The 11,070-nt window shown below is 39.9% G+C and overlaps 1 long non-coding RNA gene across 1 annotated transcript; it reads right to left on the bottom strand.

The window, feature by feature from the left end:
• Nucleotides 1-7,756: 7,756 nt before the first annotated feature.
• Nucleotides 7,757-8,810, bottom strand: LOC115947407 (uncharacterized). Its single transcript, XR_004081339.2, has 2 exons — nt 8,548-8,810; nt 7,757-7,905 (listed from the first exon to the last, which is right to left on the bottom strand). It is a non-coding gene; the product is annotated as an uncharacterized lncRNA (long non-coding RNA).
• Between the last annotated feature and the right edge of the window lie 2,260 nt (nt 8,811-11,070).

Here is an 11,070-nt window from a genome sequence, read left to right as displayed (position 1 = left end):
TGGTCTTTTCCCAGTGAGAGTGATGCTGACACCTGTCCCCCTTGAAGGCTTAGTCAACACACTGCCTCAAAGCCACCACTCAGAAGGTATGTATTTCCTGGCTGGGCAGGCACCCAACTGCATGTGTGTACACTTCTGGCTGAGCCTAGGAGAAATATGCATGCTGGCATGCTGGTTGCAGCTGAGAGCTCTAAACTGCTTTTCAAGGTCTCAGGCAAGCTAAACAGGATGTGTCTACTCCCCAGTGCAACTTGCTTGGTATTAGTAATTAACATTGCTGGGGAGGAGGGAGAGAGAGAAAGCAAAGTATTTGCAATAGGATGAGGACTTATGGTAGACAGAAGGAAAAGAGATACATAGTTTAAACTTAATAAAATTGAGTCTTTACTGCTTTATCCACTCATTTGTGTTTATATTTGATCCATAAAGAATAAAAATGAGCAAACAGTAAATCAAATACATGAACTCAGCTTCTGTTTTCCCTTTCCCTATACGTCTTTTTCAGTTGCAGCAATTTTAAGTGTTACTTAAAACCACTGCAAGGAGTGTCTCCAGATAATTTAATACCTGAGAGATTTTTGTGTGTGTGAGATATCAACCAGGTCAGATCACATTTAGTGTTAAGTAAATGTGTTGTACTCAAGAGCATAGACAACTTTATCTTTATTCAAGCTTGGTGATAGAGCAAGGCTTGTTTGCTCACTAGATCTCCTTAGAATTGTTATTTCAAAATTTACAGTTGTATTCCCCTGTACTACACAGTGTTACTCTGATGAGCATACAAAATTCTTTGTTTAACACAGGTCCCAGAGTAACAGCCCATGATAGATAACACTCTACAAACAGCACTGAATGGGGAGATGGGAAGTTCAGATTAAGAGAACGCGTACATTTGCATTTCAATAACACTTTCTATTGAACTACTTTAAAGCATTGATATTCTGATCCTACTTCCATTGAAGTAAATGCAAAACTCCCACTGAGGTCAATGGGAGGTTTGATCTGACTCTAATTCATGAATGGCCAGATTTTGGTACTTTGACTCCCACTGAACAAAATGTTCAGTCTTTGCTGTTCCATTTAGCTGCTTATTTTTGAAGTAAAGTACTACTCACTTTCAGTGTCTGTCATGAAGAACACTTATGAGGTTTATCAGTGAAAACTGATGGATGCAGAAATAGCAAAAACAATGTATTAGGAGTGCATACCAGCTAGCTATTCCTTAGGTGGTCACAAAACATTTCTGACAATATATTTATAATTTTGATTTTTTTTTTAATGACCTGATGGCTCTATGGCCTTCTTATGACTCTTCATTATTTCTTTTGTGAGATTAGTCAATTACATGCATAGTTTATCTTTGCTGACTAGATGCTAACATTTTAAACATAGGTCCCAAGTAACTGTAAAGAACAAGTTTTTGGTCTGACTCTTCATAACAGTGCCTAAGATGTGTGCCCCCACCTTTCTAAATACCTGAGAATTGGCCAAATACTCTGAATAAACCAAATAGGAACCTGAAAACAGAATTCAGGGGTAGGGTTTGTTGTTGTTTTTGTTTTAGGGGCTTTTAGTTAGTTGGTTGGATGTTTTTGTTGTTGTTTTGTTGGGGTTTTTTTTCCACAGAAATAACTGTATAGCATATACTTCCTAAAGTGATGTGGAAGAGTATTTTGAAGTGCAAATTCACACTTGACTGTCAGTGAAGATCACTAGGAATTGAGCACAGAACTCACTTGTTTGGAGAAAAGGAGGCTCAGAGGAAACCTTATCGTTCTCTACAACTGCCTAAAAGTAGGTTGCAGTGAGGAGCGGGTTGGTTTCTTTTCCGAAGTAACAAGTGATAGGATGAGAGGAAACAGCATCAAGTCATGCCACAGGAAGTTTAGAATGGATATTAAGAAAACATTTCACTGAAAAGGTTGTCAAGTGTTGGAACAGGCTGCCGAGGGAATTGATTGAGTCACCATCCCTGGAGGTATTTAAAAGACACGTTGATGATGTGGCTTATAGGGACAAGGTTCAGTGGTGGCCTTGGCAGTGTTGTGTTTACGGTTGGACTCGATGACTTTAAAGGTCTTTTTTAACCTATACAATTCTAGGATTCTATTCCATTTTGTGAATCTGTGATTGCCTGTTTGTGAATCTATGATTGCCTGTTTGTGAATCTAGGATTACCTCTCCATAGATTAAATTATATATTTACTTATATTGTAGTTGTTGCACAGAGCGCAATATTTTAAGGATGGGGTAGTTTGTTGCAAGTAGAATAATGTTCTCCTGCCTTTTAACTGTGTGTTTTGACCTCTGATCTTTCTCGCATAAAGGACACATACCTTTCTGGCACCACCTTGCATACCAAAGAGTATTGTTGAAAGTTTCTATAAAAATAAAAAATCCTTCATTAGGACATTGTAACAGGAGTGAATGAAAGTGGTGACTGAGACTGGATGCAGTCATTCAGCAAGTGTGATGTTACTAGAGGATGCATGTTCACTCCACAGCTCCTTTGTACAGCCATACATGCCTAAACTGGACCTTCATGAACATTTTCAACAAAATAGCTAACATTTTTTGCTTAGGGTTTTTTCAGTGGGGTTTTTTTTTTTCCAAAATGAAGCCAGAACACTAATGTTCAAAAATTCTGAGTAAAAGGCTTGTTTTGATAATAAACAACAGAAATGGCAGAAATCTCATGAGATAGCACAGATTAAAAAATGAAAAAAATAATAATTCAGATAATCCAAAGAATCATGAGACAAACCCAAACTCAAACTTTCAAGTATCATCTATCACCTGTGTCAACAAAAGATGAACAAGAATCTTATCATTACAAATGTAGATCTGTAATAGAACTGTGAACTGAAGAGACTAGAATAAAATAGAAACTTTTCCCCTAACAGCTGTCAATATATGGGCAGTTAAGTAACTTTCTGGTTATAGCTCATCAGGAATTATGTTACATTCAGCAAATAATGATAATAAATACAGAGTGTCAGGGCCTGGAAAATAATGTGCTCCAACACTCCTTTCACCATCAATTTATTTCAATAAAAGCACAAGGAGTTGTTCAGACTTGAAAGCAAACACAAAATTTGTACAAGCTTAAACAACAAATGCCAGGTTTTATTCTTATTACCAGTACTGCAGTCATCAGAATTGTACAAGAGAGCATGTCAAATACATCAAAATCAGTGCAATTTATAATACAAAGTCACTTCAGTTCTGCAGCTGTATTAAGATTCTCGATTAAAAAAAAAAGTCTTCATCTGCTTTCATTTTTTTGAACTGTAATAGTTAATAAAAACCCTCAGCTTTGTCTTCACTAGGATAAAGTGCTACTGAGATTAAATTGGTCCAATAAATTATGCTCATTTACAATCTACAATCTGCTAAATCCTGTTCAAAATGCTCAATAATCTTTGACCCACTCTGGATAATCTTTGATTGATGGTGATTGGGGGAAGTGTCTGAAGACTAAAGGAAAGCAAATGTTGCTCGTATCTTCAAGAAGGAGAACCCAGGGAACTGCAGGCCTGTCAGTCTCACTTCAGTCCCTGGGAACATGATGGAACAGCTAATCCTTGAAACCACTGCCAGACGCATGAAAGACAAGAAGCTGATCAGGTATAGTCAGCAAGGATTCACAAAGGGACAGTCATGCTTGACAAACCTAGTAAGCTTCCATGATGAAATGACTGGCTTGGTAGACAAGAGGAGAGCAGTGGATATTGTTTACCTTGACATCAGTAAGGCTTTTGGCACTGTCTCACATAGGATCTTCATAGACAAGATGATGAAATATGGGCTAGACAAGCAGTGAGATAGACTGAAAGATATCTAAACTGCCAGGCCCAGAGGGCAGTGATCAGCAGCATGAAGTCCAATTGGAGGTCAGTAACTAGTAGGATATCCTTAGGGGATCAATATTGGTTCTGATCCTGTTTAACATCTTCATGAATGATCTGGATGATGCAGCAGAATGTACTGCCAGCAAGTTTGCAGATGATGCAAAACTAGGAGAAATGGCTGATAAATGAGGGGGTAGCACTCCCATTGAGAAGGAGACTAGCAGGCTGAAAAATAGGCTGACAGGGACCTTTTGAAGTTCAGTAAGCAGAAGCACAAAGTCCTGCAGCGGGTGTGGAACAAGCCCATGCACCAGGACATGCTGGGGGCTGGCTGGCTGGAAAACATCTTTGAATAAAAGGACCTGGGGGTCCTCATAGACAACAGGTTCAACATGAGCCAGCAAACTGTCCTTGCTGCAAAGAAGACTGACAATATCCTGGACTGCATTAAGAGGAATGCTGTGAGCAGGTTGAGGCAGGTGATCTCTTCCTGATGAGGCCACACCCAGAATGCTGCATCCAGACCTGGGCTCCTCAGTACAAGATACACATGGACATATTGGAGAGAGCACAGTGAAGGGCCACTAGCACTATTAAGGGTCTCCTATGAGGAAAGGCTGAGGAAGCTGGGACTTGTCAAACTGGAGAAGAAAAGGCTAAGAGGCATCTTTAAGAGGCATCTTATCAACGTATATAAATATCTGAAGGGAAGGTGCAAAGAGGATGAAGCCAGACTCTTTACTGTGATGCCCAGTGAAAAGGACCAGAGGAAATGTGTACAAACTGAAACACTGCGGGTTTCCTTCAAACATCAGTGACTTTGTCACAGCACTGGCACAGGTTGCCCAATATAAGTTAAGAAGCTACACCCCTGGAGTTATTCAAAAGCCATCTGGACATGGTCTTGAGTTGCCAGCTCTAAGCATCCCTGTTTGAGCAGGTGGGCTGGAGCAGATGACCTCCACAGGTCTCCTTGACCATTCAGTGATTCTATGAAAATGCAGCAGGTTTTGAACTGAGACTGGATCCAGCACAGAACATCTATGCCCTGAACCAGAGCTCTGCAATATTTTGCTTTCAAGCAGATTGTCAGGCCTTGGTGATTGTTAAAAAGATCTTACATGGACTGAGACAGGCTAGCCTAAGGGGATAACTTTCATTCTGTTTGATGCCTGCAGGCCATAGCAGTACTCCACCTTGCTCCTACAGAGAAGCAGCTGAGAGGCCAGGTTCGGTTCAGGCTCAGGAATTTGCGAAACATGTGCAAACCAGTCCAAACATAACAATCCCTGTAATGTGCTCTGAAGCTTCTATGTGAGGTTTTTAAAGCTTTTTTTTTAAATATATTTTACTTTCATGATGAAGAACTGGAAAAAGGTTTTGGATATGGTAGCAGGGTTTCTGCTGAGGGGGTCATAACATGACCACTAGAGGGTCAGTAGCTTGCTAGGGCATCTTCACTGTAAGTATCCTAGTTGCTGTTAAAATCTAAACCAGTAACATATGTTAGGCACATATGTGTGGCAACAATCACGAGGGAAAATCCTAGGCCATGTCTCCATGAAATTGCAAATCCAGTTTTAGGGTTCCTGATACTCACCATGTGGTCCAAATCACTGATCTGATATCAATTCACAGTGACAGATCAACCAAGTTCAAAAATAATGACCAATCAACTTCATGCTGGCAGGCACGGTGCTGGTTCAGCTACCAGAGGCTACCCTTCCTGTGGTACTCCACAGGCTTCTTTCCCTGCCTTAATCACTCTAAGCTCTTTACGTCCAAAGGTCATTACCCCCAGATGTCCCTACATCACATCATGGCTGCTAAAATGTGATTGTTCTCTTTTTCATGTAAAGTGAAGGCAGTGCCTTCACATGTAAAAGTGCAAACTGCCTGTCTCCAAGAAGAAAACACTTTACCTTTCACTATGCACAATGGTTGCAAATACATAGTACCTTATACCTGTGGAATTCAGCTTTTTAAGCAAATAAGATATTTTGTATAAAATTATTTTAGATAAACAAATTTGATTCCAGAAAAAGGGGCAGACACTGATCAAAGGTCCTGTGTTACTTGTTTTCCACTGAGTAAATATTTGGCACATAAACAGTATTGTGGCTTTTCCTCAGAAATTTAACTATCATATGCTGGAAATCCTGAAGAAGCAAAACAAAATTCTTTTCAACAACACTTGTAGGTGGGAAATCTGGGTGCCATTAAATGCAATATGCCATTAAAGTGATGAATAAAACTATACACAGACTAGCCTCATATATTGAAGACAGAATATCAGCAGTGTTCAGTTCTGATGTGAGGACCTCAAATACTATCACAGAAGAAATTTTGCACTGAAGTACAAAGATAAGAAAGATGAATTCAAGACTGTTTGCTTCAGTATATTCCAAATGGCTTTTGAAGCCACCCCTAGGAAATCAGTTGTCTTTGTGAAGGTGGCACCTGAAACTCTTGGTATAACTTCTAGAGCTGGTACACCATTATCTAGCAGCAAAACTCAGTTCTCAGGTACTTAGAACTTGGTATATAAGCGTTATGCTACAGACTTTAATTATACATTATCTATTTTCCCCCTACAAGATGGTAACAGTGGCCTCTTAGAATCTATAGAATCATAGAATGGTTTGGGTTGGAAGGGACCTTCAAAGCTCATCTAGTCCAACACCCCTGCGATGAGCAGGGACATCTTCAACTAGATCAAGTTTTCCAGAACACCATCCAGCCTGACCTTGAATGTCTCCAGGAGTGGCACATCCACCACCTCTCTGGGTGACCTATGCCAGTATTTCACCACCCTCAGTGTAAAAACTTTTTTCCTCACATCCAGCCTGAATCACCCCTCTGTTAGTTTAAAACCATTCCTCTCATTCTATTGCAACAGGCCCTGCTAAAAAGTCTTTCCCTTTCCCTGTGAGCAAGGCCTGTTGTGACAGGGCAAGGGGTAATGGTTTTAAACTAAATGAGGGAAGATTTGAGCTGCATCAATACTGTGCAGTAAAGAAAACCTCAGTTGCAGGATACCTACCAATGTCAGCCACTATAGAGGCTGAAAATGGGTAATAAATGACACAAGGAATTGCAGTAGTTTCTTCTTCAAGATGGACAGCTGCCTGCAAAAGGCCTCACCTACTTCATCCTCCTCATCAGGTGGTCTGTAGCAAACATCCACAACAGTGTCACCCTTTCTGCCTTTTAATCCTGACCCCTAAGCTCTTGACTTGCTCATCATCCACCCTGAGACAGAGCTCCATACATTCTAGGTGTTCTCTCACATAAAAGGCAACTTCATCACCTTGCCTTCCTTGCCTGTCTTTCCTAAAAAGTGTGTAGCCATTCATGACATTCCAGCCATGTGAGCTATCCCACCATGTCTGTAATTGCAATGAGATCAAAGCCCAGCAACTGCACATAGATCTCTAATTCTTCCTCTTGATTTCCTGTACTACATGCATTGGTATACAGCCACTTCAGAGAAGTATTTGAGTGTGTGATTTTCACAGGAATGTTGCAAGAGGATGCCCCATAGTCATGAGCTGTCTGCATTTCCTTGGCTGCAAGCAGTTGCTGGAGGTATCCCCACCTGAGCCTTGTTTTGCGTGTGGGTCCCTGCAATTCTCCCTTTCCCACACCTTTCCTGGTTTAACACTCTTCTCACACAAGCACAACACAAAACACATCAAGGCCTGTGAGGAAATTAATAATTCTAATTTTAGAAAGGATTGCAGTAAATAAGGCATCTGGCCACACACTGAACAAGGAGAATGTGGCTGAACATTGTTTAGTACGTTACGTGAGTGCAGCCTATCAGACGCATTGAATCAGGCGATGATCCTCTTAAAAAGATATGTGATCACATAATCAAAAATCAAATTATAATGTACATGTAATATAATTAATTCAGCTTTATTTCATGCACTAGTATTTCACTTGGCAGCCTTACTCATCTTCCTCTTTTAACATCGGTTTTGTTTTAATCACTGATGTTACTACTGTGCTCCACCAGAAAGTTCTTCCTCCAAGCAATTCCACCACAGAACTGAAAAAAAAATGTAGAATGACTGGTTGAGCCTTACCTTATACACTGCCAGAGCTCCAAAATGTTTAACAAAGATATCACAGGTGTTTTTAGGAGTAGTGGAAAGGACTAGGACAAGTTGTTTAGCCTTGTGTTTTATCCCTCTGCCATATACTATTTATGCAACTTGGAACAAATCTGGGAGATTGTATGTGAAGATTTGGATCTTCAACTGAATGAAACAGGCAGGTGAAACAGGAGAAGGCTGAGACTTGCATAGGGAGCATCCTTCCATCTACCAGTCAGTCAGTAATTAAAACCTCCTGACACTTCTCCCAACATGTTCTGGGAGAGAATGGCATCTGCTTTGTTAGGTCACGTTTCACTCAGTATATATTGTGAGGCTTTAATTCCTATCTGTAACAAGAAGAAAAGGCAGGGGATAATAATTTACAGTCATTCATCACACATAACTGACAGAAGTTGCAGAAGACTACAAACCCCTTGCCCTGTGTCCCAGCTTCCCCTCCTTACACCACTCTGATTTCCCACAGATGGGAATCTCCCAGATCCACCACATAACTTACTCCTGCCACATTCAATCAGAGGTAGCCTTTGGCCTTCTTATAGAGAACCTTGACAGAAACTGTAAAGGGGACTTACCAGGCTTCCTCCTGTGTGATGATTTTCCATGTTGAAATAGAATACTGTAGCAGAAAATCAGTGCTACCCTGTCTGCATCCAGTTGAAAATTGCCTCATATCCTGAAAATCCAAGGGTTGGAATGGTGAGCAGAGTCAGGAAAACTGGACTTTGCATTAGAAGAACAAGACTGTCCGGCTGGTAGGTATTTGAAAAATGTTTGACAGACTTCAAAAAATTCCAGCTGAACACACATTTCTACTTTATTCTGCATCTAAAACTGTGGTTCTGTTCTTAACTGCTGCTCCTGCTGAACACTATCTTTGCAATACTTGTCTCCACAGGGAATTTTATTTCTGCGTCAGATTTGCTAGATCATAAATATTATAATTAAACATATTATTTTAAAAAAATAAAACAGAATAGACACATATGTTTCATTCCAAGAACCTGATTCAGTGAAGACCTGTAAACATTTTACTCATCTCATCATCCAAACTCCAACCTAAGATGAGTAACTGCATTGTGAAAAATGCTATCTCTGATAGACATGAAAATAAAATTAAAAATAGAAATATAACATTGAAGTTGATTTCATTTGCAGGATTAGCCCCATCTGTTTTGGGGTTTTTACAATGTTATTAGCTATATTCTTGCCTTTTTTCAAGTGTGTCCACTGTTGACTAAAAGGAAAGATTACATTTCTTCAAAATATTAGGCTTACATTCTTACTGAAGAATTAGACCGCTTCCACATTTTGCCTTGGAAAATGAAGTATCTAAAAAAGAAGGAGAACCACTACTTTTGTCTCAGCACATCACTAAAAATAGGAATTTTGTATGCATGAGGAGTAGGATGATTGACAAGAAAGAATAAAAGCTAAAACAGCTGAGGCAATTATTCTGCCTTCTCCTATGTCAACCATGACCATTTCAGGTAAGTTTCTGCAGGAGAGGTCATCACTGTGCAGAGCTCCCTCTACAAATGTCATCCCCAACACTCCCTTCACACTGTCACAGGTGTCCCTGCTTCAGTGTTATCTGCCATCATGGGGCTTCTAAGCTCCAACTGTAAATCACTCAACATCAGCTACATATAAATTGTCCCAGAGTCTCTCAGCAGCTTTCCTGCTACCACCATCTGGACACTGGAAATCTCCATTGCTCTGGCCAGGGCTGCTCAGCATTCTTGCCATTTCAGCTGCAAGTTTCTGGCCAGTTCAATGAAATCAGTAGATTAAGTTCTCCTTTTCTGTTTCCCCTTTCATGTCACAGACCCCATGTTAGTCATCTCCATCCCTCTAGCCCTGGGAAGGCCTAGAGGTAGGTGTCTCTGGTTTCCACTTGAGAGCACTGTGCTGCTCTCTGTCTTTGGGTCAACCAGTGCTACTTTTAACAATCACTTCAAATGCCTTACTATCCATTTCTTCCATTTCACTATTGTCATCAAGCATCATTCCCTTCCATTCATGTTCAGTGCCAGTGGACTTGCTTTACCACAAGACAGACTGTGTGACCTTTACCTATTACGGACAATAAGAATGTCTACACTCATTTAAAAAAATTTAATTCAATATAAATCTTTTTAGTACATTTCAATTCTTCAATAGATTGTTTGATCAAGATGAAGACTAGTCAAAGGCTGACTAAAATGCTACAACATTGAAAACAGAAAAAAAAAAGGCAAAATTCAAACTGCAATTTTCACAGCCCCTACGGCTTCAGATTGTACTCATGGCATTCATTCTCTTGAGTATTTCATGTCCTTTGGAAAAGACAATATTTAATTCCCACACTGCTATACATGAAATACAGAGATAAAGGTGACAAAAATATTTTAAGAGGTTTTTTATTCCCCCCACAACATTAAAATACGTAACAACCTTGAGGTACAGTAACAGAACAATAAGTCAGTAAGATCACAAAAACTGCCCCAAAAACCTTCAATACCTGCCTGTCCCCTGAGGAGTATGGTGCTATCAAGTTTTCTGTCCTGTACCTGACAGAGGTTTTATTGTTTCTCTAATCTGCTCCAGTCTGCAGGGAACAGTGTGATTAAGATACTACCTTTAATGGACAGACCACTTTCCAGGTTATACTGCACACCTTGAAAAATTGCTTTGAGATACAAGGAGAAGCAGTCAAGGGGTAGACTTGTGAATTTTGCTATTGCTATTGTTCTTTTTCTTTTAATAACGCATTGTAATCAGTTTTTTGGCTGAATGGGCTAAGTGTCTGCTAAAGGAGACATGTCATCTATTAAGCAACATGGGGACTACTATCCTTTGCTGCTAAACACACAAAAGATATCATGCATAATACAAATATCCACAGGCTAAATAAATACATTCAACTCACCTATTCTTTTACCAGCTCCAGCTCATGCCATGTCAATGTGCTATAGCTTAGGAAGCCAAAATTCAGTTTTATTGATTGCCATGGGAAAAAGGAGGACACTATTTCTCCCCAGTCTACATTACCAGAAGGTCATAGTATGTGTTGCACTCCAAAACACACATTCAATGCCTTTCTTCCTACTCCATCA

The sequence above is a fragment of the Melopsittacus undulatus genome, chromosome 3 (assembly GCF_012275295.1).
Source record: "Melopsittacus undulatus isolate bMelUnd1 chromosome 3, bMelUnd1.mat.Z, whole genome shotgun sequence".
In the NCBI taxonomy this organism is placed as follows: domain Eukaryota; kingdom Metazoa; phylum Chordata; class Aves; order Psittaciformes; family Psittaculidae; genus Melopsittacus; species Melopsittacus undulatus.
Note: the sequence above shows the minus strand (reverse complement) of the source record. Positions and strands in the feature narration are given on the sequence as shown.